Source organism: Artemia franciscana, chromosome 2 (assembly GCF_032884065.1).
Source record: "Artemia franciscana chromosome 2, ASM3288406v1, whole genome shotgun sequence".
Lineage (NCBI taxonomy): Eukaryota > Metazoa > Arthropoda > Branchiopoda > Anostraca > Artemiidae > Artemia > Artemia franciscana.
In genome coordinates, this window is record NC_088864.1 from 49,794,444 (window position 1) to 49,820,422 (window position 25,979).

The 25,979-nt window shown below is 35.8% G+C and overlaps 1 protein-coding gene across 2 annotated transcripts in view; it reads left to right on the forward strand.

Annotated features, from left to right (window-relative positions):
- Positions 1-2,885: 2,885 nt before the first annotated feature.
- Positions 2,886-25,979, forward strand: part of LOC136043198 (lutropin-choriogonadotropic hormone receptor-like) — a 327,975-nt gene continuing 304,881 nt past the window's right edge. Inside the window, exon 1 of one of the 2 annotated variants that reach the window (XM_065728133.1) lies at positions 2,886-2,978. The gene's annotated coding sequence lies outside the window, so the exon portion shown is untranslated. The remainder of the gene's footprint in view (positions 2,979-25,979) is intronic. The other variant, XM_065728150.1, reaches the window with a different exon arrangement.

Consider the following 25,979-nt stretch of genomic DNA (forward strand, 5'->3'; position numbering starts at 1 on the left):
GTGTAAAGAGCGAGGTATTAACGAGGGTAAAAACCCCCTCGTATACATAATAAAAATATAAGGTTATGAAAGTTTGTTACGTAAGTTAATTCTTAAGTTACGTGTATTTTTCACTAATAAAAACGTTCATTAAAAATTAAAAGTTCTAGTTGCCTTTTTAAGTAACCGAAAACTTGGAGGGCAACTAGGCCTCCTTCTCCACCCCTTATTTCTCAAAATCGTCTGATCAAAACTAAGAGAAAGCCATTTAGCCAAAATAAGAATTAATATACAAATTTCATTTTAATAATTTAAGTGCGGAGAGCCAAAACCAAACGTGCATTAATTCAAAAACTTTTAGAAATTAAATAAAAAAAACTAATTTTTTTAGCTGAAAGTAAGGAGCGACATTAAAACTTAAAACGAACAGAAATTACTCCGTATATGAAATGGGTTGTCCCCTCCGCAATCCCTCGCTCTTTACGCTGAAGTTTGACTCTTTGTCACAATTCTACTTTTTAAAACAATTAAAAGCTTTAGCGTAAAGAGCGAGGGATTGCGGAGGGGACAACCCATTTCATATACGGAGTAATTTCTGTTCGTTTTAAGTTTTAATGTCGCTCCTTACTTTCAGCTAAAAAAATTAGTTTTTTTTTATTTAATATTTAGAAGGAATTCATGTCTCGGAGCTCTTATTTCAAATTCTGACCAGATCTTTTGACATTGGGTGGAGTTGGAGGGGGAAATCTTGGAAAACACTTGGAGTGGAGGAATCGGGATGAAGCTTGGTGGATAGAATAAACAAATGTCCTTGATACGTGATTGACGTAACCGTACTGGATTCGCTCTCTTTGGGGGTGTTGGGGGAGGATTCAGTGATTTGGCGATTTTGGTGCTTCTGGACGTGCTAGGACCATGAAAATTGGTAGGCGTGTCAGGGAGCTGCACAAATTGACTTGATAAAGTCGTTTTCCCAGATTTGACCATCTGGGGGGCTAAAGGGGGAAAAAACTAGAGAAAATTAGGTATTTATAACTTACGAGTGGGTGATCGGATGTTGATGAATATTAGTCTTTAGAAGGACATCGTGACTCAGAGCTCCTATTTTAAATCCTGACCGGCATTAAGCCTCTGCTTTTCCTTTTAAATCAATCTATTGATTCTTAGAATTCTGTTAGAGATCATACCGTATGAGCTCTTGGCTCTTCTTGCCTCGTCACAAGTGCCATATGACCTCTTAGCTCTTGTTTAAGTATTAAAAGAAATAGTGTCAAAGCAAAGTATAATTTAAAATCATTTTGTTTCAAAAATAAATTTTTTGACATGAATAGTGCTATCGACAGAAAACTGTGAGTTAGCCAATAAGTTAAAACTACCAAATATATGAGAACAAAGCATCCCAGCGTCAGACGACATACTACCGCACTTTGACTTATTCATATAAAATGATCGAATGCATGCATAATTAATGTTTGCATTGATGATTAGAAAGTTTTATATTTGCCACCTTTTAAACTTATTTTACAAGTGCAATTTAATTTTGTCTTTTTTCACAATTTTCCAAGTTCCAATCTTGAGAAAAATTAGATTTTTGTAATCTGAAGTATTTTTTAGCGAATAATTTTTTAGGTTATAATAATCCAGTTCAATTACCTAATGACTGTTTTGGGTACCCGAATGACAAAACGTATCTCAAATAATAGGCCGTACAAAAAGTCTGGTTCAATCCCGCTTTCTGGGGGCTATAATGAGAAAAAGGATGAGATGACTAGGACACGCTCTCCAGAAGAAGGATGAAAGATTGTCCTTGTCAGCCACCCGTCTAGGGCAAAATGAAAAGTGGGTCGTCCCCGAATGGAATGGGAGGATATTGTAAGGAAAGATTTAAGGGAGATGGAAACTTCTTGGGAGGTTGTAAAGAAGGAAGCTTTGAATAGACTGGGATGGAGAAGGAGTATGTGTAACTGTGCTGGCCTCAGGCGCTTCGGAGCCACTGTGAGTTGTTAGTAGTAATGTTGGTAGAAATAATGCTTAACAAGATTTTCTGAAAATCTTAGCTGTATTTTTTACTTCACACCCCTCATTAAGGTAGAATTTATCTTTTTTATTTATTATCATAAATCCAAGTTAATTCTTATTTAATTCATATTTTGTAAAAAAAGAAAAAGTATAATTAGATTACAAACCTTGACAATGGCTACGTTTGTTCTTCTAACTCATTTTCCTATTTATCAGGGTAAGTGAAATGCACTTCAATGAATTAGATACCTTTCGGAATGATTTTAAAAAATCTTCATAGCTAGAACAATGATGATAGGTGTCCAGGCATTTTTTTTTTTTTTTTTTTTTTTTTTTTTTTTTTTTTTTTTTTTTTTTTTTTTTTTTTGCGGTGGGAGCACATATAAAAATTCCAACCCTCTTTCATCCGCGGGAGACTTTGATGTTTTGAAACATGAGATATTGCTTTGGGACAATAGTGGGAATGATGGTTGAAATCTTTTTCTAATGTATTGAAAAGCTACAATTGGGGAATCCCCCTGGATAAACACCTTTCTCCAATTGTATCATCTATATCAACAGAAAAGCTCGCTATTGAAAATGAACCCCCTTCTAAATCTGAAGCTTCACGGAGACAAATTTTTGGACAAGGCTTTAACCTCTTTCTAATTTCAATTAGTTGCAACGGCACGGACATGGCAACGACAATAATTTCAAAAGAGAAAATTGAATCGCTTAAACTTCTTAACATATGCATTGTTCTGTGAATACCTTCTGGGTAAAAATCACTTTCATAATCAAACTATCCATATTATGACTGGTAATTATGTTGAAGCTCTGGATAAAAGTGCGCTTACTCCTGCTTAAAGGCGGCTCATTTAAAACGATCACAATTTCTGAATGATTCCAGTTGCTCTCTGGAACTTGTGGCAACACTTTCCAGTTCACAATTATAAGGATTATGGAAATATTTCAATGTGCCAGCTCTATGGCTGTTGAGTGTAGGTAGCTTTGTATTTCGTACCAAAAAACAAAGAAGACAAAACCAGACGAGCATAGTTTTTAGCCAGATATATATATATATATATATATATATATATATATATATATATATATATATATATATATATATATATATATATATATATATATATATATATATATATATATATATATATATATATATATATATATATATATATATATATATATATATATATATATATATGTATATACTATAAAAAGGCCGTGTAGAAATAAAAATTGAGTTCGTATTATCTTCATTCGTTTTTTTTGTATGTTGTTTATAAGCAGTGTGTTGTCAGAACATCTTTTTTTGTATACATCGTAGTTGATATTCTGAGTTAAAACTGCTGCATTCCACTTATGTTCCAAAAGCTTCTTTGCTATAGCAGAAATCCACAGAAAGTGCAATCTTTAATAGGAAACTTTTAGTTTTCAATATAGAACTTGAAAAAATTAAAGTTTTTACTGAAAAGGGTGAAAAATTGAAAATGACCATAGCATAATTTGACTGAGCCAAAACCGTCGTTTTTAAGCGTAGGTTACTTCTTGTATCGTTCTAGATATTTTGTGTTAGAGTTTTTCTTCCGGTCTGTAAAACTCTAACAACTAGCACTTCACTGAAAACTGAGCTTACTAAAGTTTCTTAAGAGAATTATGATTATATACTAAAAGTTCACAAATCATGGTCGATGAAAATATATTAAGAGGTTTATAAATTAGGCTTTGTTTTTTGTAGGCTAATCATCGAATTTACTGTTCCTAAGAAGATTTTTTTTAAGTTAGTTTTGTATTTTCAATGAAGCGCTAGTGTGATGGTGTGATTTTCATCAAGACCGTATGCCTTTTTAGGGTTGTTTACCCCTAATCTTTAAAACCAAGAAAATTTTCTTGTAACTTTTGGCAAGCAGCTTTAAACTTAAATTTGCTATATTTCGAATCATCAAAAACGTCCATTCTTTTGATTTATTAATTGTTATCAAAATTCCTTTTTTAGAGTTTTGATTACTCTTAGCCCCGCTCCCTCATTAATTACAGTTCATTAACACGAACTATTAGAATTCTTAAAAACATACCAAGGTATACTAAAGCTTTGGATCCGTGATCCCGACGTGGGGCGCAGGCCCCACCAGTGTGGCATTGTAATTTTTTGGTGGGTCATGGGCAGGACGCGCACCCTTCGGCTAAACAGACTTTAGAGCCTTAATTTAAAAAAAAAACATTTGATGTGAGTGGAGCAACGTTCACATGCATTTAAAAAGCAAAAAATACATGATAGTGTTGCAATGACGATGTACATTGTAGAAAAGGTGTTTTATAGAGACAATATTTTTCAGTGACGTAAAGTATGCCTGGAGGATTACCAAAAATTACCAATCTCATGGGCTTTTAAGCATCCTCATCCTTCAGATGAATGTACAAACATTTTGAATATCAAAATTTAAATATAACAAGGGAGGCAATAGGATTTTAGAAATGCCTAGGTGGGGCATGGCCCAAAATTGGTTTAGAACCAGTGCTTCATATTCGTTCTGCAGCTTAAAAGCTTATTCTTGTGATATTAAGTTTTTATTTTCTAAAAAATAACACAAAATATTTAGGCTTATACCCTTAGCTTAACCTATAACCTCATAAGATAAAGAACAAAGAAAGATGACTGTCTTATTCTTCCATATGAGAGTGTGCTTTAATGCCATTGGTAAATTTTTATGGCATTCTTTCTTAAGCCGATCAGAGTGTTTCTTAAGCGTATAAATAATTGCACCTTTTTCTGCCCTTTGTTGTTTTTACCTGTTACGGTGTCTCAAATTCTGAGCCATTACACAAAGGGGTTTTCTGATTGGTTCTGTGCGAAGTTTTAAAGTATTAGAAAGAACGAAATGCTCTTTAGTTTCAAAATACGGACAAACTTTCTGTTTCTCTCTGGTTTAAGTCAGATAGCAATAGATCCGGAACATTTCTATTGGCCAGTTTCTCTTCCTGTTTACTTCCTGTTCCTCCTTCCTGTTGCTGTTTCTCTGGGGTTTAAGTCAGATGGCAATAGATCTGGAACATTTCTATTGGCCTAACTTTGCGTTTGTAATCTTGTAATAACCCAATGTTAATAACCCTATAGTCTAAGGAGGACCTATCCTTAGATTCTGACAGGAGTATGAGTTATATTCTTTTGTGCAAATAACCATCATAATCTAATTTTAATGTTAGCAATTTTAGCAACTCGCATCGAGCTAATCCTAGGAACTCATTCTGAACACCATTCCAAATATTTTTTGTAACTTCTTATTTTTTGTTTATTTTTATTTTATATATATTTTTAGTTTGTTTACATTGGTTTATATTCTTGTATTGATTTATATTTAGTCTTTACATTAATTTGTATCGCAATTTTACTTTTTCTGGACGCAATTAAAGAGCAGTGTCATTTCCGTCCGTGTCTAACCGATACTAACGAAAAGGGTGCACATTGCGTTTTGATTTGAGACTTCAATTTATAATAACCATTGATATCAGGTGTAATAATGAGTCAATTCTTGAGACATTTTAGATAGAAAAACTAGATAAGTAAAATGTGGTCAAATTTTAGTCTCAAGGGTTCTGGCTGATCAAAACCTAAGAGGCTGCCCCTTCTTTGCCACCTGACGTAACTTTTGGAGCATCACTTTTTCTGCTGCGTGTAGGCACACTGTCACCTGGATGTACCTCCCCGTGCCACGCTTGGCACGCTTTCACTACGCATGGCACTCGCTATATGGTGTGTACGATCTTGGAAGTGGACGACCGCTCATCACAACCTTCAGCCATATCGCAGCAACGTACTTGCCCCTATTATGATGAATTGCTGATATAGGCTGCCAATGAACTATTTTTCAATTTCTTGTAAGGTAGTATCAGACCTTAAAAGCAAATCATATTTAAGAAGTGAGTTTTTTAATGAGTTGAGAAAAAACGCACTTAAGTTTTACTAACGCTAATCCAGTGTGTTGAACAGAAGTCACGAAGGATTTTCATTTTTGGCAGTAAAAGAGCAATAAAATCAAAAGAAGAATTACCTATTCACGAAAAACAACTCCTTTGTTACCAACAAATCCAAAACTGTTTTTTTTTTTTCAATTCAAACTTTTGACAAATTAACTTTGTGTATGGCATAACTACATAGCTTAAAGAAGACCTGAATAAGACTAGAAGAAGAAACAGCTGAAATTAGCTATAATGAGACAGTTGACGGAAAACCAACAAGAAGAAGACTTTCGACCCTGCCCTAGTCCATAGCCCAGAGCTGTTACTTCCAAAATGAAAGAGCCAGACCCCTTCCAAAATGAAAAAAAAAATGTGAGAATTTACCAGTGTTCTGACAGATATTTTCACAAAAATGCCCTTTTTCCTGAATGTCCTTTCTCCCTTTTGCTGAAATGGTTTCCTATGCAAATGCCTGCTAACAGCTCACTTAACAAAAACGGTATTTTTTAATGTTGTTGTGTTTATTCTAATGTTTATATCATCGACGCGCTTATAAGACCAGTCAGATCTTATAAACGCATATATTTTGCTGTCATAGTTGACTATTGGACAGCAAAAATTATAGATTTAAAAATATTACTTAAGTCCTCTGAAAAAGCAATTGAGTTGCCTATTCTTGGGCTGTGTTGATCTGGATTGTTATTTTGGGTTGCCTTATGGTCAATGAAACCCAAATAAGCATATTCCATATGATTATTATTGTTATTATTATTGTATGTTGTTATTTATAAGGTGAATACGTAATTTGAGAACTGTTGAAATAATTTCTGCATAAAAAATAATCATCGAACTCTGTATCCGCATTGTGTTTGTTTTTATCTGTATTAAATAAAAAAAAACAAGTTTTTTAAAAATGAAAGTAAGGAGCAACATAAAAACTTAAAACGAACAGAAATTACTCCGTATATGAAAGGGGCTTTTCCTCCTCAACGCCTCGCTCTTTACGCTAAAGTTTGAATCTTTCTCTTAACTCTATTTTTAAAACAGTAAGAAACGTTAGCGTAAAGAGCGGGGCGTTGAGGAGGAAAAGCCCCTTTCATATACGGAGTAATTTCTGTTCTTTTTAAGTTGTAATGTTGCACCTTACTTTCATTTAAAAAACTTGTTTTTTTTATTTAATTTCTGGACGTTTTTGAATTAATGCATGTTTTGATCTTGGCTCTCCACACATAAGTAATTAAAACTAAATTTGCATATTAATTAATTGCAATTAATCGGAAGATTTTAAGCAAAAAGAAGCGAGGGAGGAAGCCTAGTTGCCCTCCAGTTTTTTGATTACTTAAAAAAGCAACTATAACTTTTAATTTTTTACAAGCGTTTTCATTGGTAAAAAATATACGTAACTTACGAATTAATCTACGTAACGAACTTCTATATTCGTATGTTTTATTGCATGTTTGAGGGGGCTCAACCCTCGCCAATACCTCGCTCTTTACCCTAAAGCTTAAATTTTGTCCCAATTCCTTAAGAATGAGCTCTGAATCACAAAGGTCGTAGAATAAATAGTTGAAATTACTAAAAATACTTTAGCGTAAAGAATGAGGTATAACGAGGAAGTAAGCCCCTCATATACGTAATAATTTTTGTTCGTTTTAAGTTTTAATGCTGCTACCTACTTTCAGTAGAAAAAACTTTTCATATTTATTTTTTCATTGTTTTTTCAAATAATGCTAGAAAATCCTGGGCCCCTTCATTGAAATTGTCTTCCCCATGACAAGTTTCTCCATGGAAATATCCTCCCACGTAACCCCCACCCCTCAAATCTCCCTCTAAACAAAAAAATCCCATTGAAAACGTCTGTACACTTCGCAGTAACCATTACTATATTTAAACACAGGTCAGAGTTTGTAACTTGCAGCCCCTCCCACGGGGACTGCCGGGGATTAAGTGGTCCCTAAAGAAGTTGTTATTAGGTTTTTCGACTATGGTGAATAAAATGGCTATCTCAGAATTTTGATCCGGTGACTTTGGGAAAATGAGCGTGGGAGGGGGCCTAGTTGCCCTCCAATTTTTTTGGTCACTTAAAAAGGGCACTAGAACTTTTAATTTTCGTTAGAATGAGCCCTCTTGCGACATTCTAGAACCACTCAGTCGATACGATCACCCCTGGAAAAATATAACAAAAAAACAAAAAACAAACAAAAAAAAACAAATAAACACGCATCTGTCTTATGGCAAAAATGCGAAATTCCACATTTTTGTAGATAGGAGCTTGAAACTTCTACAATACGGTTCTCTGATACGCTGAATCTGATGGTATAATTTTCGTTAAGATTGTATGACTTTTAGGGGGTGTTTCCCTCTATTTTCTAAAATGAGGCAAATTTTTACAGGCTCGTAACTTTTGATGGGTATAACTGATGTTGATGAAACTTATAAAATCAGCATTTAATTGCGATTCTTTTGATGTAACTATTAGTATCAAAATTCCATTTTTTTAAAGTTTCGGTTACTATTGAGCTGGGTCCCACCTTACTGCAGTTCGTTACCACGAACTGTTTGATTAAGACTGTGTACTATTTACAGCGGTTAACGAACATCTGTGAAATGCTTCATTGTGTAAACTTGTATTTCTTAGTGTATGGTTCATTTTTCGAATATAAAAGAGTCCATGTCATCTTGCTTACTTTCATGAGCATTAAATGTATAAAATATAACAAAGATCACAATCGAAAATTTTAGAAATAAAAAAAGAAAGAAAAAAGTCAGAACTTCTGGTTTGAAATCAGGATCTTCGGTATTTTTTCCAAAACTTTATAAGGGTTTTGGAAATTTGCTTAGGTTGTCAGAGAGATGATATGAAGTTCTATCAGCGCTCAAAGATATTTGGTTTCTGAAAAAAGTTGGGCTTCTATGCTAGAACATTTTACTTAGGCAAAATTTGGCTATTTCGCAGAATCACAGTAGGAAAGTGACAGGAAAAAATTTCCAGAAAAACCAGTGCAAGGTCCATTTCTTAGGAGATCAACATCTATCTATCAGTTTTGGAAATATTCTACCTCGTCTAGAAAATGAGTTACCTCTAAAATATAAAAAAAATGATACGTCATGACAACTTCAGCAATTATTAAATTAAAAAAAAATAAAGCATTTCTTTCAACTGAGCGTGAGGAGCAACATTGAAAGTTAAAATGAACAAAAATTATTCCGTATATAAGGGGAATGCACTTTCCTCATTCCCTTGCTCGTTACGCTAAAGCTTTTTAATGCCTCAATAAGCTTTTCGTTCAATTCGACGGCCTTGGTGTTCCAGCTGTTGTTCTTAAAGAATTAGGATAAAAAGTCAAAATTTAGCGTAAAGAGAGAGGTATTGAGGAGAGAGTAGCCCCTTCATAAATGAAAAAAAATATTTTCCTTTTAAGTTTCAGTGTTGTTTCTTAATTTCAGCTAATATAGCTCGTTTTTTAATCAGTTTTTGATTGTTTTGAAAAAAAAATACCTTGACCTTGAAAAAAAAAAAAAAAATCATGTTGAATTTTCTTGATTCATCGCCCAAGTTAAACAGACATCTTTTTGTGCGGTTTATTGTGTATATTAAAAACAAACGAGATCAAATTTAATTTAATAGCGATGCTTGTCTTACGGTAAAGAGCTGAGACAAAATTTAAGACTTAAAACGGACAAAATTTATTGCTTAACTTTTTACGTAACATCTATCAATAAAACTAGCTCAAATAACTGACTTGTGACATTTTTCAACATTTGTAGAATTCGAAAAATTAGCGCGTTACAGAAAACTTCGCTTAATTGAATTTCTTGGAGAATTATAATTGTATACGCTAGGTTTTCAATATCATGGTGGCTGAAAGATTGTCAAGAAACTTATCTTATTTTATGCAGTCTAGGTTTTGCGGAGGCTAATCATCACAGTAGATAGATATATGCAGTAGAATCATTCCCTAACTGAACTGTTATACAAAGCCGGACGGAGATGCAAGGACTCGGGAGAACGTTAAAACATTAACAACATTAGATTTTTTCACGGGTAGACGAGTCAAAATTCTCTTGAACACAAAACTTGGCTTTACCTTTGTAATACTAACTTTTAAAGAATCTAATTTTAATTAATTTATTCCAATACATATATCAAAATCGGTAATTAGTAGGGTAATGTTGTTATTAGATGTTATTAGAAATTATAAATAGGTTGCTAAGTCTCGAGTCGGTTTCAAAGGCATTTTGAGAAAGTCTCTGAGAAAATACGTGTTCCAGGGTAATTTACACCGATTTTTTGATGGACAAGGACGTACGGGAATATGGGCGGAGCTTATTTACGCGCCAAGACTAGTAGCCAAATATTACTGAGTCGTGATTCTGCTGTATGTTATTTATATACAGTGCTAATACTAAACCTTACTGCTCATAAAGGAAACCCTGATTTTTCTGAGGTCGGTTTTGTGTTTTCAGTAAAGTCCAAGTTTTTAGCACTCTAAAAGTATCGAAAAAAATCACAAGTCAATATATTTGAAGCTAGTTTTGTTGCTCAATAAACCATACACAATAAGTGGAGTAGTAATTTTTATTAGTTTGAAGTTCTAACTTCATTTTTTTCGCAAGAAAAGCTTCGCTTTTTGAAATGAATCACGAGAAAATAGGGGCTTCTCGGTATCCATGATTTATAAAAATCAAGATGAAGAGACTTTCGCACAGAAAATCTATTTAACAGTTGGATTTCTGAACACGGGATCTAATGGTGTTGCGGAGCAACACTACTATTTTCACAGCTGTTTTTTTTCTCTTGTGATCAACGGTGTATAGCTCCGAAGACGTAAGAGATGTAAGCACAAAAATTTTCCTGGGTAGGGGAATCGTGAAACGGATAGAAATATTTCGGTGAAGTTTGTGAAACGTCCAATAGTTGTCGATTATAAAATACCTCTTTTCTTTCATCATTTTGTACATGGTATCAAAAACAAACCATTTTGGCTGAAAAAGTAAACTTTTTTAGAACAATTTTTTTTCGTGCTCCTTCAGAGCATTAAATAATATTTCGGAGACCAAAATCCAGTATCTTTTCAAGATTTCTTGGAAATAATTCAGGAAAAGTCCATCTCGAATGTCAGTTTTCGATATTTTGGGTTTCTCTATAAAAATTTTGATGTGATGCCTCATGTATTTTACTAAAAAAAGCAGTATACCCCTCTTTTGTCTTTCTATTTACTGTGTTTTTTTCCATAGTTGTGTGCCTACTACTTTTCTAAGTCCGGACGCGCATTGCTGTCTCGGTTAGAATGACATCGACAATGTCATCGTTAACTGATGCCTTTAAAATAAAATTTAAATTAAATTAAAATTTAATTGAAATTAAATTTAACTGATGCCTTTAACTAAATAAAAAATGCAATTAAAATTTCATGTTTTGAATTGTTTCTTTGTCAAATTTTAGCGACTAAGGGACATATTTTCCAGAATTTTCCATTGTAATCAGCTGATCAGAAAGTTTCATGGAAAAAGAAATGATTGGCTCAAATTAGCACTTGCTAAATTTCGGCGTTAGCAAAATCTCATTGTGGACGGGCCTTAAATTAGAAAAATTATCAGTTCTGTCAGAGCTTTTGACAGCGGACTGTGCTCGAGTTGCGTAAAAGTAAGATTTCTGTTCTATGGATTTGCGAGATTTCCAGGTCTGGAAGCCCTAGAGACAGGATTTGCATAATGTACTAATCTAAATATACCCATAAATTTACTAATTGTGAGCGTTTACGACATCGAAATCTTAGAAATAATCTTGATTTTCTTTTTAAAAGTCGAATTTCGTTGGAATAAGCAAGCAAGATTAATAGTAATTTTTCGTCTAGCTTGTGAAGGTGTGATAAACATGAATATTATTTATCGCTGAAATTACAAACTAATAAAACTGTCACAAGTACCTTGTTAATTGTGTGCGTAAAAACTATTTATTGGCTTCATAATTAATGACAAGTGGGTTTTTTGAAACAAAATAAACATAAATTTTGTCAGAATCATACCAAAATAACCAAAAAAAAACTTTGATTTTAATACCCTATCTTAGATAAATTTAAATGCGTATGTAAGGCATGTGTGGGGGGATCGTTCCATGCAGGAATTTGTCATGGGGGAAGATAATTTCAATGAATGGGGCGCAGGATTTTCTAGCATTATCTAAAAAGCAATGAAAAAATAAATATGAAAAGTTTTTTCAACTGAAAGTAAAGAGCAGCATTAAAACTTAAAACAAACGGAAATTATTACATATATGAGGGGTTCACCTCCTCGTAATACCTCGCTCTTTACGCTAAAGTATTTTAGTAATTTCAACTATTTATTCTACGGTATTTGTGATTCAGGGGTCATTCTCAAGGAATTGGGATAAAATTTAAGCTTTAATGTAAAGGGCAAGGCATTGACGAGGGGATGAACTCCCTCATATAGGTAATAAAAACATAGGAATGTAGAAATTCGTTAAGTAGTTAATTCGTAAGTTATGTATATTTTTTACTAATGAAAGTGTTCGTAAAAAATTAAAAATTTGAGGGCAACTAGGCCTCCTCTTGCGCTCCTTTTTTTCTCAAAATCTTCCTTTTAATGCTATGAAAAAGCCATTTAGCCAAAAAAAATATGCAAATTTTGTTTTAATTATTTATGTGCGGAGAGCCAAAATCAAAACATGCATTAATCCAAAAATGTTCAGAAATTAAATAAAAAACAAGTTTTTTTTAACAGAAAGTAAGGAGCGACATTAAAAGTTAAAACGAACAGAAATTACTTCGTATATGAAAGGGCTTTTTCTCTTCAAAGCCCCGCTCTTTACACTAAAGTTTTTAATGTTTTAAAAAGTAGAGTTAAGAAAAAGAGCCAAACTCTAGCGTAAAGAGCGGGGCATTGAGGAGGGAGCAGCCCCTTTCATATACGGAGTAATCTCAGTTCGTTTTAAGTTTTAAGTCGCCCCTTAATTTCTGTTAAAAAAAACTTGTTATTTTATTTAATTATAATAAAGGATAAAAGAAATAGCGGCATGACTGTCAATCCGGCCGCAACTAAGTTTTCTAAGTGATAATGTTCGAACATACATTATCTGATTAGTTCGCTTAATATTGAAGTTCCCTGGGAGTAACATGTGAAAGATAACAGCAAATACTTATCCGGCAAACTGTCAACCGAAACGTTACAGGCAACTAGGAGAATAACAACAACAATCACGTGTACTCCGCTGTAAAAATAACCTATTTAGATACCCTTTAAGGTGTGATACATTTCACAATTACTGTCTCTTTTTGTTCTCTGCATAGATTTCACATATTTTTTTTCCATTTTGAAAAAAATGGATATTGAGTTTGTGTATGACGTCGCTTATCCTCAGTTATCCTGCATTTTCCAGGATTAACAGGTGTAACTTATCCGACAACTAATCAGGGTTGCTGCCTGATTCATCCAGTGACGAGTCTATTCACTGTGTAGGGCTTGGAGAGGGCTTTGAGCCTTTTGACATAGAAAATACTCAAGTTGAACGCTTTTTCTTGTGAAATTTGAGCTGAGAAAGTCTAAGAAGTGCGATGTTTTCTATATTGGCCGAATCAAAAGGAAAAAGTGAAGGTGACGTGGAAGTCTGTTTCCTGCGTAGAAATAGAGCACGATTGGTCCTTCCAGATATCGAGAGCAAAGCCTGTGTGTCTCCAGATGACATTGTTCCTGCGCTTCCATCACCTGCTGCTACCGGAGGGACAGAGCGGACAAAGCGAGGTCTCACTTTTCATTACGACATCAGTTGCTACAACGTGAGATTAAGAGGGTCGTACATATTATTTGATTTCTATGTATCCATAATTTTAATCATATTGTATTTTATCGAAAATTAGGCGTTGTCCGAACCCACCTCCCATACAGTCCGAACTCATCCCGCATGATGGAGCGACTTTGGACATTTATGATACGTGAATAATTTAAGCTTAGTGCTGAAACCCAAAACGAACAGAAATTACAATAAATAATCGAGTGAAACTCAAGACAAGCAGAAATCAAAATGATTAGGAGTCACAACCCCCTATGCCTCCTCAAGGCCAGAACATAATTTGCACTTTACTGATTTTCTTTTTGGTGTTTATAACTTTTATAGATTTTAAAGAATAAATATGAGCTTCTGTATTTTAAATTGACAATGTACATTCATTTGTATTTTTTCAGTAAAGTGCAAATTATTTTTAAATTATATTTTTAAAGTGCAAATATTAATTTTATACTAAGTAGATTATTTGATTCTATTTTTGCTCATTTTTGTTTAATGGAGTTCTTTACATGAAATTCATTAATGGAGTTCATTAATAAGGACGGTGGGTGCGGTGAATATGTTAAAAGTAGAATAGCCAAGGCTCAGGGTATTTTTTCACAGATGAAAAATGTTTGGAAGAATAAGAAGATAAGTCTGTAACCAAGATTAGAATATTGGAAGCTACAGTGATGACATTGGCCAAGTATGGTTCTGAAGAATTTCCCTATGTTTTGAACAAGTTTGACCAAAAACGTTTTGAAGAAAAGTATCTTTAAAAAGGTCTTTAAATGTCTTGATAAATATCTTGAAGAAAAACGTCTTCTAACGTCTTGAAATGTCTTAAGAAACCTCTTGAGAAAATGTCTAAAAAACGTCTTACAGAACGTCTTGACGGTGAAATTGGATGATAGGTCCCCGGTGGTTAGGTTAGGGGCCCGGTGAAATTGGATTCTAGGGCCCAGTTGGAATTGCTTACTAGGGCTTCGCTGGAATTGACTGCTTGGGCCCCGTTGGCATTGGATAATAGGGCTCCGGTTGAAACGGTTGCTAGGGGTCTCCCAGTGGAAAAAGTGGCTAAGGGCCCGGTGGAATTACTCGTTGCTCGCTAGGGGCCCGTCAGAACTGGTTGCTAGGGCCCCCTTTGTAATTCACTGCTAGGACCCCCATATTGGAATTGACTACTAGGGTCCCTCCGCTGTAATTGGATGCTGGGGCTCCGCTTCAAGTGGTTGCTAGGGGCACCCTGGTGGAAAAGGTTGCTAGGAGCTCGTTTGAATTGCTCGCTAGGGGCCTGTCGTTTTGAGGGTTTCCCACTAGCGGGCCCAGAAGGTTTTTTTCCTGACCCTCGCAGTTTTAAACATAAGAACCAAAGAAATCTCGAAGAAAACATTTACATAAGTATACAAAACCCTATTATGCCACGTACACCTGCATCTTAGAGAAAATTAATAACGCTTGTGTCTTGAAGAAGTTTAAAAAAAGGTGCCCAAGTAGGGATTTGATGGGATAGCTCTGCTTTTAAATTCATTATGCTGTCTCTAGTCCCCAATGGCGGTTCTAGAAACTTTTGTGCTCACAAAAGTATTAGGTGTAGTTTAAAAAAAAAATTTCATTTAATAACAAGATTATTTTCAGTTAACTAATTAATTGATAATCTATTTGTTAATGATTTTTTGTTTATTATTTAATTATTATTATTTTTAAATTTAACCATTTTAATGATTATTACTACTTCATTAATTTTTATTTATTAATTAATCGATAGCTTATTAATTATTTTCATTTATCCACTGCGCCCTCTACTTTATAAATGAAATTTCAAGAATTACAAAATGATTATAACCGTTAGATTACTTGTTTCAAATTCTGCGCCAAAAAAATTCTGTGCCCTTTGCCTTTGCAAATGCCCTCTTTCCCTCCCCTAAAATCGTCTCTTTTAGACCCTTAATTAGAAAAAAACTAACTCTAAATTACTATAACGAGTTAAATTTTCAAGCTTATTCATCAACAGGGCACTTGACTCAGGTCTTCTGCCAGCTGCTATGTTGATTGACATCAAGAAAACATTTGACAGTATGGATCATACAATCTTACTTGGAAAGCTGGAACACATTGGAGTGAGAGGGATAACCCTGCAAAAGTTTGAATTTTGCCTTCGAAATAGGTGCATCTACATTGGTGACGACCCGAAGAACGACACTACTGTGAAATTTAATGTTCCCTAAGGATTGATCCTCGGTCCTCTTTTGTTTTTGGTCCATGTAAATGACCTAGCTCGTATCCTTCAACCGCACCATGACGTTCCACAATGCTGTAATCTATGCTTTGATCAAACATCTGAAGACATTACTAACAAGCAAGATGAACTTACAGCATTCACTGACGACACTACAATGACCTGCTGCGGACTCGACATGCCTTCACTGCAGCGGAAGCTTGAAAACATCATAGAAGAGACCTATCTGTGGATGGATGCCAACAAACTTGTCATCTATGTCGAAAAATCTTGCATCCTATTATTTCTAGGGTAGGAATTCTTCACCTGGAAATAACAAGAATTGTGACGTCTCGTGGAAAGGTTCAACGACCAGCAAATGGACGTGCAAAATATTTAGGAGTAATAGTGGATGAAAAATTTTCTTTCCTTCCTCACATCCATGCTGTAGAATTAAAGGTTTCAAGAAATCTGGGTATCAAGAAGAAACTGAAGCACACATTCCCACATAAAACCCTTACCCTTCTCTACAATGTGCTCATTAAACCCCACTTACAGTATTGCGCCATTGTATGGCAGTCAACGATCAAATCCCATCTGAAACAAGAGCTAAGAGCTCATATGGCACTTGTGACGAGGTCGGAAGAGCCGAGAGCTCATATGGTACGAGGTCGGAAGAGCCAAGAGCTCATTTGGACGAGGTCGGAAGAGCCAAGAGCTCATTTGGCACTTGTGAGAAGGTCAGAACCTAAAGTTAAACTTTATAGCACAAGATCCTTCTAAATATCAAATTTCATTAAGATCTGGTCACCCTTTCGTAAGTTACAAATACCTCAATTTTCAAAATTACCTCCCCCCTCCCAATTCCACCAAAGAGAGCAGATCCGGTCCAGTTATGTCAGTCACGTGTCTTAGACAGGTTTCTATTCTTCCCATCCAGTTTCATCCTGATCTCACCGCTTTAAGTATTTTCTAAGATTTCCGGTCCCCCCAACTGCCCCCCCACCAATTACGTTTGATCCGGTTGAGATTTAAAATAAGATATCAGAGTTACGAGGTCCTTCTAAATATGAAGTTTCATGAAGATCCGATCACTCCTTCGTAAGTTAAAAATACGTTATTTTTCTTATTTTTCAGAATTACCCCCCCCCCCCGCAATTGAGCGGATCCGTTCCAATTATGTAAATTACGTATGCAAGACTTTTGCTTATTTTTCCAACCAAGTTTCATCCCAATCCTTCCAATCTAAGGGTTTCCCATCATTTTAGGTCTCCCCACCCCAAACTTCCCCCAATGTCCCCAGATCCGGTCAGGATTTAAAATAAGAGCTTTGAGCCACGATATCCTTCTAAAAATCAAATTTCATGGAGATCCAATCACCCATTCGTAAGTTAAAAATACCTCATTTTTTCTAATTTTTCAGAATTAACCCCCCCCCCCCAACTACCCAAAAGAGAGCGGATCCGTTCCGTTTATGTCAATCATCTATCTAGGACTTGTGTTTATTTTTCCCACCATGTTTCATCCCGATCCCTCCACTCTAAGTGTTTTCTAAGTTTTAGGTTTCCCCCTCCCAACTCCCCGCCCCCATCACCAGATCCGGTCGGGATTTAAAATAAGAGCTCTAAGACACGATATCCTTCTAAACATCAAATTTCATTGAGATCCGATCACCCGTTCGTAAGTTGAAAATACCTCATTTTTCTAATTTTTAAGACTTACTCCCCCCCCCTCCCAACTACCCCAAAGAGAGCAAATAAGTTCCGATTATGTCAATCATGTATCTGGGACTTGCGCTTATTTTTCCCATCAAGTTTCATCCCGATCCCTCTACTCTAAGTGTTTTCCAAGATTTTAGGTTTCCCCCCTCCAACTCCCCCCAATGTCATCAGACCCAGTCGGGATTTAAAATAAGAGCTCTGAGACACAATATCATTCCAAACATCAAATTTCATTAAGATCCAATCACCCGCTCATAAGTTAAAAATACTTCATTTTTTCTATTTTTCCGAATTAACCGGCCCCTTCTCCCCCCCCCCCCCCAGATGGTCAAATCGGGAAAACGACTATTTCTAATTTAATCTGGTCCGGTCCCTGATACGCTTGCCAAATTTCATCGTCCTAGCTTACCTGGAAGTGCCTAAAGTAGCAAAACCGGGACTTTAGGTTTTCCCCCTCCAACTCCCCCCAATGTCATCAGATCCGGTCGGGATTAAAAATAAGATCTCTAAGACACAATATCATTCCAAACATCAAATTTCATCAAGATCCAAATACCCACTGATAAGTTAAAAATACTTCATTTTTTCTATTTTTTGCGAATTAACCGGGCCCCCACTCCCCCCCAGATGGTCAAATCGGGAAAACGACTATTTCTAATTTAATCTGGTCCGGTCCCTGATACGCTTGCCAAATTTCATCGTCCTAGCTTACCTGGAAGTGCCTAAAGTAGCAAAACCGGGACCGACAGACCGACAGACAGACCGACAGACCGACAGACAGACCGACAGACCGACAGAATTGGCGACTGCTATATGTCACTTGGTTAATACCAAGTGCCATAAAAACTGGATTCCATCCACAAGAATGTCTTGAAGATTCATAAACACACAGAAGATTATCTCTCGCTGAAATCGCTGTTTGAGCTTTCCTGCTTGGTTTTTGCTTTCAGATTCCTCTCCGGCTTGCTTCCACCGCCTTTTAGGAGTCTATTCCATCTGGTAGCCGAACAGCATTTTCCAATTACAAGACTATCTGCACAGATCCACATTCGACATACGCCAACAGTGAGGTCGGATTTTTTGCCTTACATCGTCTGCGCTAAGGCTTACAATACCCTACCGCTTGAACTGAGAGGTAGGAGCTCCCTTGGTTCTTTCAAAAAGGGAATAAAAAATTATCTTGTTTTGAATTAGCTTAAATTGAATAAAGAATTTAAATAGATAAGTGATTTTAGCCAGTATTGAATATTTTTTTGTGTGGGGATTGGAGTGGTTTGCTCCTGGATGAAAAGGTGGGGACTTGTAAGGATGTGTTTGTTGGTAGGGGCCACGGTTGCATCGAGAAGTAGAGGGAGAGCCATAGTGCGTATTTAGTTTTGAGACGATAGGGGACTCAGCATGCAATTTTTTGCATAGAGATGAGAGATTATGTATCTATGACTGTTATAATTTTGTTTTATAAATCCGAGTGAACTGAACTTAGATTTAAGACCAACAATATAGCAGTATTAAAAGCTAGAAGTATTATGTTCGAAGCGATAATATGCATCATTTTTGACACCTTTTAATGCATAATTTTTGCAGTCAGTATCCAGTTTGATTTACATACGTTGCTCAAGAAACAAGCATTAAGAGATTTACTTCTATTTTTTCCTCAACTCCCCCAGGAACAGAGCTTGGGCTTTTAATTTGGGGAGATTTAAAGAATGTTACGACAAAATGTCCAGTATACCGATAAATGCTGAGACATAAGCTAAATGAAACTAAAAACATAAGTTAAATTCTGACACCTTATAACTTTAGGGGAACCCCCCTTAGCTGCCCCCCTGTCTCTCCCTACCTTTCCAAAAATTCTGCACACAGTTCTGTACATTTTATATACAGAATGCACAATTCACCTTGCAGTTACTTTTCCTATTTTTCGCTTTTACTAAACTGTTATATAAGCTGTAATGTATGGACAAATTTGGAAGGATAATGAGTTGCCAAATATACCAAACTAAAATGGTAATTATGCTTGCTTTCTTTAGAACGCCTAGCGGGATTTGAAGCGTAATTTTGTTATAAATTGACTTGTTTACATACGCAGTAGGAATCTTTTTACTACCAAAGCAGGAATAGAATTAGTCATTTTAAATACCCCTCTAGATTTGGTTCTGTACCAAAGAGTCAATTAAACTTCAGTTTGATTTAAATGGTATCTAGGCGTGAACCTAGGATGGTAATCAGGCGGCTTTGTGCCACCTAAACCTCCAAATGTTTAGGGTAGTCTTCACAATGTCCCATACAGGACTGTATCCAGGATTTTTTTCATGTGGATATGGGGAGGGTTAACAAAAGAACTTTTGAAGAAGTCTAAGAGGTTTTCACATTCTTTCTTAAAACTAATTTACGAGTCAGAGAAATATTTCGAGGGGGGGGCTAAAACCTGGTAGCTCTCCTACCCCTTGATAATTTTTGTGTCCTTTATATACAAACTTGAATTGAATTTACCGTTTTTTTTGCGTCTTTTTATATGCCCTAGACCGAAATACAACATCCCCTGTTGAACAAAGGTGGATCTAGAGCAAAATCTTGGAGGGGGGACAATGTGACAAGGGTGCCAATAGTTGACCAAATTGACAAGTTTATTTAAAAAAGGGTAAAAAAGAGAAAAAAACCAACAAATGAGACCGCCAGAAAGATCTTGAGGGGCCGCGCGGTTCCCCGCCCCCTGGATCCATCTCTGCTGAAGCGAACCCCTGTGAACATTCAAATTCGCTAAATTCGCAAATTCGCTAGTGTCTCAGGAGGAGTTCTTAAAGAACTGGGACAAAATCCAAACTTTAGCGTAAAGAACTTCGTGTTCAGGAGGGGGCAACCCCCTTCATATACGTGATAATTTCTGTTCGTTTAAGTTTTAATTTTGCTCCTTACTTTCAGTTGAAAAAAACTTTTCATTTTACTTTAATATCTGATCAGTCTTTAAATAATGCTAGGAAATCTGGCCCACCTCCTTGGACAAATTTCCCTCTCGACGAAAATATTCTTTAGACCAGCGGTCGGCAAACTTATTTGCCAAAGAGCCAAATATGAACATTACATTAATTTTTAAGGAATTGGGAGTCAGACCTGCTTGTTCAGTAAACTTTCTTGCAGTAAATAAGTAGTACACTAAATAAAACTAAATCTCACATTGATATTTATTAATACAGACAGTATACCCGTATCCCCTTGTAAAGTTTGAATCAATCGGGTTTGTATGCTTCTGCTTTTAATTTTTGGCATAATTCGAAGCTGTCTTGCTTATTCTTGTTTATTCAAGTTTATTCTTGAGAATGTCCACACTTGAAAATGAATAGTTCGTTTATACAAGCAGAGCCGAAAGGGTAAAGAACAACAAACGCAAGCTATTTTAGCTGATCTTAAGTGTCAGGAATAGTATTCCGAGCGATGAAACTGCTCATATCTTCCTTCTCCAGGTCGTTCAAAGCAGATTACTTGTATTGTGAATTAAGATCACATTTTTTCTTCTCCAATATTTGCAATTCAGCCCAAAGACGTTCGGATTTAGGGTGCCATATCTCCTTCTTGTTTTTTTTTTGTTGTTGTGTTTTTTTTAAACTTTATAAGAAAAAGCAGAATTCCACTCTCCCCCTTTGGTTCTTACTTTTGACGTTCTGACGCATCCATAAAATTTCTGTCATTTCTGTATCTATAAGAAAGAAGGGGGGAGTGAGAAAAATCCTCCGCATAAGGTTGTAAAAATATTTGTAAAATATTCAGCCCGAAGACGTTTGGATTTAGGGTACCATATCTCCTTCTTTTAAGGGAATACAAAGACGTTCGGATTTACAGTGCCATATCTCCTTTTTTTTTGTTTAATCCAGCAATGCATTTCAAAGCTACCCATGTCAATTTTAAAAGGAAAAAATTTCAACCCGGTCATCGTGGCATTAAAGCGATTTTTGATAAATACTTAAGTTTCTGTGTTATTTTTGAATTCATGCAATTTGCTAAGAAATGTTTCCCTTATATTTGAATTTATTTTTTAAATGGTGTTTATCGATAGAGAAATTATTTTCTTGGCGATGCTTCAGCAGGCTCTGAAAGCGAAGTAATGTTTTCCTTTCAACATCTTGAGCAAAAATGGATATTTTTATTCGAATGTTATTGCTTCTTATAACATCGAAAAAATTAAGTTTCATTTCCCTCGTAGTTTAAGCTGATTAAGATGATTAACCTGATTTAGATGAGACGTAACGTCTACCATGATATAAAAGTTTTGGATAGACTGATCGTCTGTTCCGGATAGTGAACGCTCTTCTCAAGGCAAATGAATTAATTTCTGGAAAGGGGAGGCGAAACGTTTTAAACGTCCCCTCTTTATAACCAACGTACCTTGTTACGAACCAGCAGATCAGCGTACTCACTCTTCATTTCAAATAAAATCCTTTGAATTGGCCATGATTAAGAGCTTTGCCTAAAAAAGGGTTGATAATGGTAATTACTAATTCTATAAATACTTCCGGAAATGATTGCTCATCTGTTGAAATCCACACAAATTTATCAGGGGGAATATTATGCTTATCCATACACTCAACCAGAGCACTTGCGATATCTTTGTCACGTGTCTGAATTTCGGGTGGTAATAACCCAAAAAGTTCTTCTTTAGGGCCTGAATGAGACATATGTTTTACAAAAGTGAAACTTTTGCTGTATCATTTATGTCATAAGAATTGTCAGCTGTTATTGATAAAGCCAAAAACCAATTCCAGATCTTTGATGTGTTGTGTGATTATATTTGAACAAATTTCAATTGTTTTATCTTTGATATTACAATCTTAGGCCTAATTGCAATCCAATCTTTTTGGGGAATTAAAAAGGGCACTAGAAATTTTAATTTCCCTTCGAATGAGTCCTCTCTCGATATTTTAGGACCACTGAGTCGATACGATCACCCCTGAAAAACAACAACAAAAAAACAAATAAACACGCATCTGTATTCTTTCTTCCGGCAAAATATTTTTTGTTATTGTTTATATTTTCCATTATTCTTGTTATTTTTATTGTTATAATTATCATTTTATCACTTAATTATGCCAGGTTTATTGGGTTTATTTAGCTTTATTGGGTAAATAGTTTTAATAAGGATATACTTTTCATAGATAGTAGGTATATTCTCCCCAGCAGCAAATTATCCCCGGAAAATCTCTCCCCAAAAATACCTTCTGAAAATTTCCTTCCCTGTGGAAAATTTCTTTGGGAAAATTCCCTGAGTCACGATATCCTTCTAAATATCAAAATTCATTAAAATCCAATCACCCACTCGTAAGTTATAAATACCTCATTTTTTCTAATTTTTCCTCTCCCTTTAGCCCCCCAGATGGTTGAATCTGGGAAAAAGACTTTATCAACTCAATTTGTGCAGGTCTCTGACACGCCTACGAATTTTCATCGTCCTAGCACGTCCAGAAGTCCCAAACTTGCCAAATCACTGAACGCCTCCCCCCAACTCCCCCAAAGAGAGCGAAACCAGTACGGTTACGTCAATCACGTATCAAGGACATTTGTTTATTCTATCCACCAAGCTTCATCCCGATTCCTCCATTCCAAGTGTTTTCCAAGATTTCCCCCTCCAACTCCCCCAATGTCAAAAGATCTGGTCAGGATTTGAAATAAGAGCTCTGAGACATGAATTCCTTCTAAATATCAAATTTCATTAAGATCCGATCACCTATTCGTAAGATAAAAATACCCCAATTTTCACGTTTTCTAAGAATTCCGGTTTTCCCCCTCCAACTCCCGCCAGTGTCAAAGGATCTGGTCGGAATTTCCAATTAGAGCTTTAAAGCACAAGATCCTTCTAAATATCAAATTTCATTAAAATCTGATCACCCTTTCGTAAGTTACAAATACCTCATTTTTCCAAATTACCCCCCCCCCCCAACTCCACCAAAGAGAGTAGATCCGGTCCGGTTATGTCAGTCACGTATCTTAGACAGGTTTTTATTCTTCCCATCCAGTTTCATCCTGATCTCTCCGCTTTAAGTATTTTTGAAAATTTTCGGTCCCCCCCAACTCCCTCCCCCGAATGACGATGGTTCCGGTTGAGATTTAAAATAAGAGATCTGATTTACGAGGTCCTTCTAAATATGAAGTTTCATGAAGATCCGATAACTCCTTCGTAAGTTAAAAATACGTCATTTTTTTAATTTTTCAGAATTAACCCCCCATCCAATCGAGCGGATCCATTCCAGTTATGTAAATCACGTATCTAAGACTTCTGCTTATTTTTACCACCAAGTTTCATCCCGATCCCTCCAATCTAAGCGTTTTCCGTGATTTTAGGTCCCCCCAAACTCCCCCTAACGCCACCAGATCCGATCGGGATTTAAAATAAAACCTTTGAGACACGATATCCTTCTAAATATCAAATTTCATTGACATCCGATCACCTGTTGGTAAGTTAAAAATACCTCATTTTTTCTAGTTTTTCAGAATTAACCTCCACTCCCCAACTAACCAAAATAGAGCGGATCCGTTCCGGTTATGTCAATCATGTATCTTGGACTTGTGCTTATTTTTCCCACCAAGTTTCATCCCGATCCCTCCACTCTAAGTGTTTTCCAAGATTTTAAGTTTTCCCCTTCCAACTCCCCCCAATGTTATCTGATCCGGTCGAGATTTAAAATTATATCTCTGAGACACGATATTCTTCCAAACATCAAATTTCATTAAGATCTGATCAACCGTATGTAAGTTAAAAATACTTCATTTTCTTTTTTTTGCGAATTAACGGACCCCCACTCCCTCAGATGGTCAAATCGGGAAAATGACTATTTTTAATTTAATCTGGTCTGGTCCCTGATACGCCTGTGAAATTTCCTCTTCCTAGCTTACCTGGAAGCGCCTAAAGTAGCAAAACCGGGACCGACAGAACGACAGACCGACAGACAGACAGATCGACAGAATTTGCGATTTCTATATGTCACTTGCTTAATACCAGGTACCATAAAAACCAAAGGGTGTAGGAAACAATCTTCAGGGAGCTTCTTTACTCCAGGATTGCTTTGGTTGTTACGTCATAAGGATTCGAGTGTTACATAATAGGGAATGTTAGTCTGTGAGTCAAGCGGGGAAGTCCCGGTCGTAACTGAGAGGGACACACAAGTGTGTGTTAAAAAATAAAGGTACACACGTGGGATGTGAAGTAATCTTGTGTGCCTTACTAAATTTATTGGGGGTTAGGTATTCGTACGTGGCTTGCTAGATTTATTGGGAATCATGTAATGGCAGCGCACACACGTAGTTCCATGTTTTGCATCTGCACTGATGCACAGTTTATAATCATTACAAGTGGAAAGTTTTGATTCCGGGTGCATCTGAAAAGGCCAAAGATATTAAATTAAAAACTTTTGAGAAATTTGAGAGGTATGTTAAACTAAATCAAAAGGCACTATGTGCATCCAGTATATCAAAGAGGTGAATATGCAATATCTTAAGAAAGGCTGAGGGTATTAAGTTGAAACTTCCAGGACATGCTGGTGGGGGTGTGTTATAGTGGCTGTAAGGTTCTTAATTCCACTCCCATGTCCCCTTTAGCTGTCTTCTCTCCAAAACATTCGTCAAATTTTTAAATAGCTATCTTGTCAAAATAGTCTAAAGGTCAAATAATTATACCTATGGAAACTCCATAACACTCCACAGCTTCGGAAAGGAAGGCTGAACACAAACGAAACACACTATGTGTATAGCTACTTATCAAAATGGCGTATCAGCAATATTAAAACAACGATTGAGGGTATTAAGTTGAAGCTTACATAGTATGCTACACTTAAGGGTGTTGAAAAGTTATGGGAGGTCCTAAATACCCCTCTCCTTTTTCCTTTTAGAGGTCCCTCCTCCCTCAACCCCAATCAAAATTTTTTTAATCATTTTTTTTAAATCAGGCAAAAGGTTTAGTAACTATTCCTCCGGGGATGCAAAGCCCCAAGTGCAAGGACTGTAGAATATACAATTTTTCCTTTTTATTTTACAGACGTTATCGATAAGAAGATGGGGCAAGTTTGATCCAGAGTCTCTGAGAAGGTTGAGGGTATAAAAGTAAAACTTTTATAAAACTTTGAGGGGGGTGTCAAACAAAATCAAAACACACTATATGCAGGAGTGCTGTCAAAAGGGTAAAATAGAAATATCTAAGGAATAACCAAGCGTATTAAGTTGGAACTTAAATAATGTTGAGTGGGTAGTTTAAAAGGGTACGTTTTACTCACACCCTTTTAGATGCCCCCGCTTATACTGATAAAAATCTTAAAGA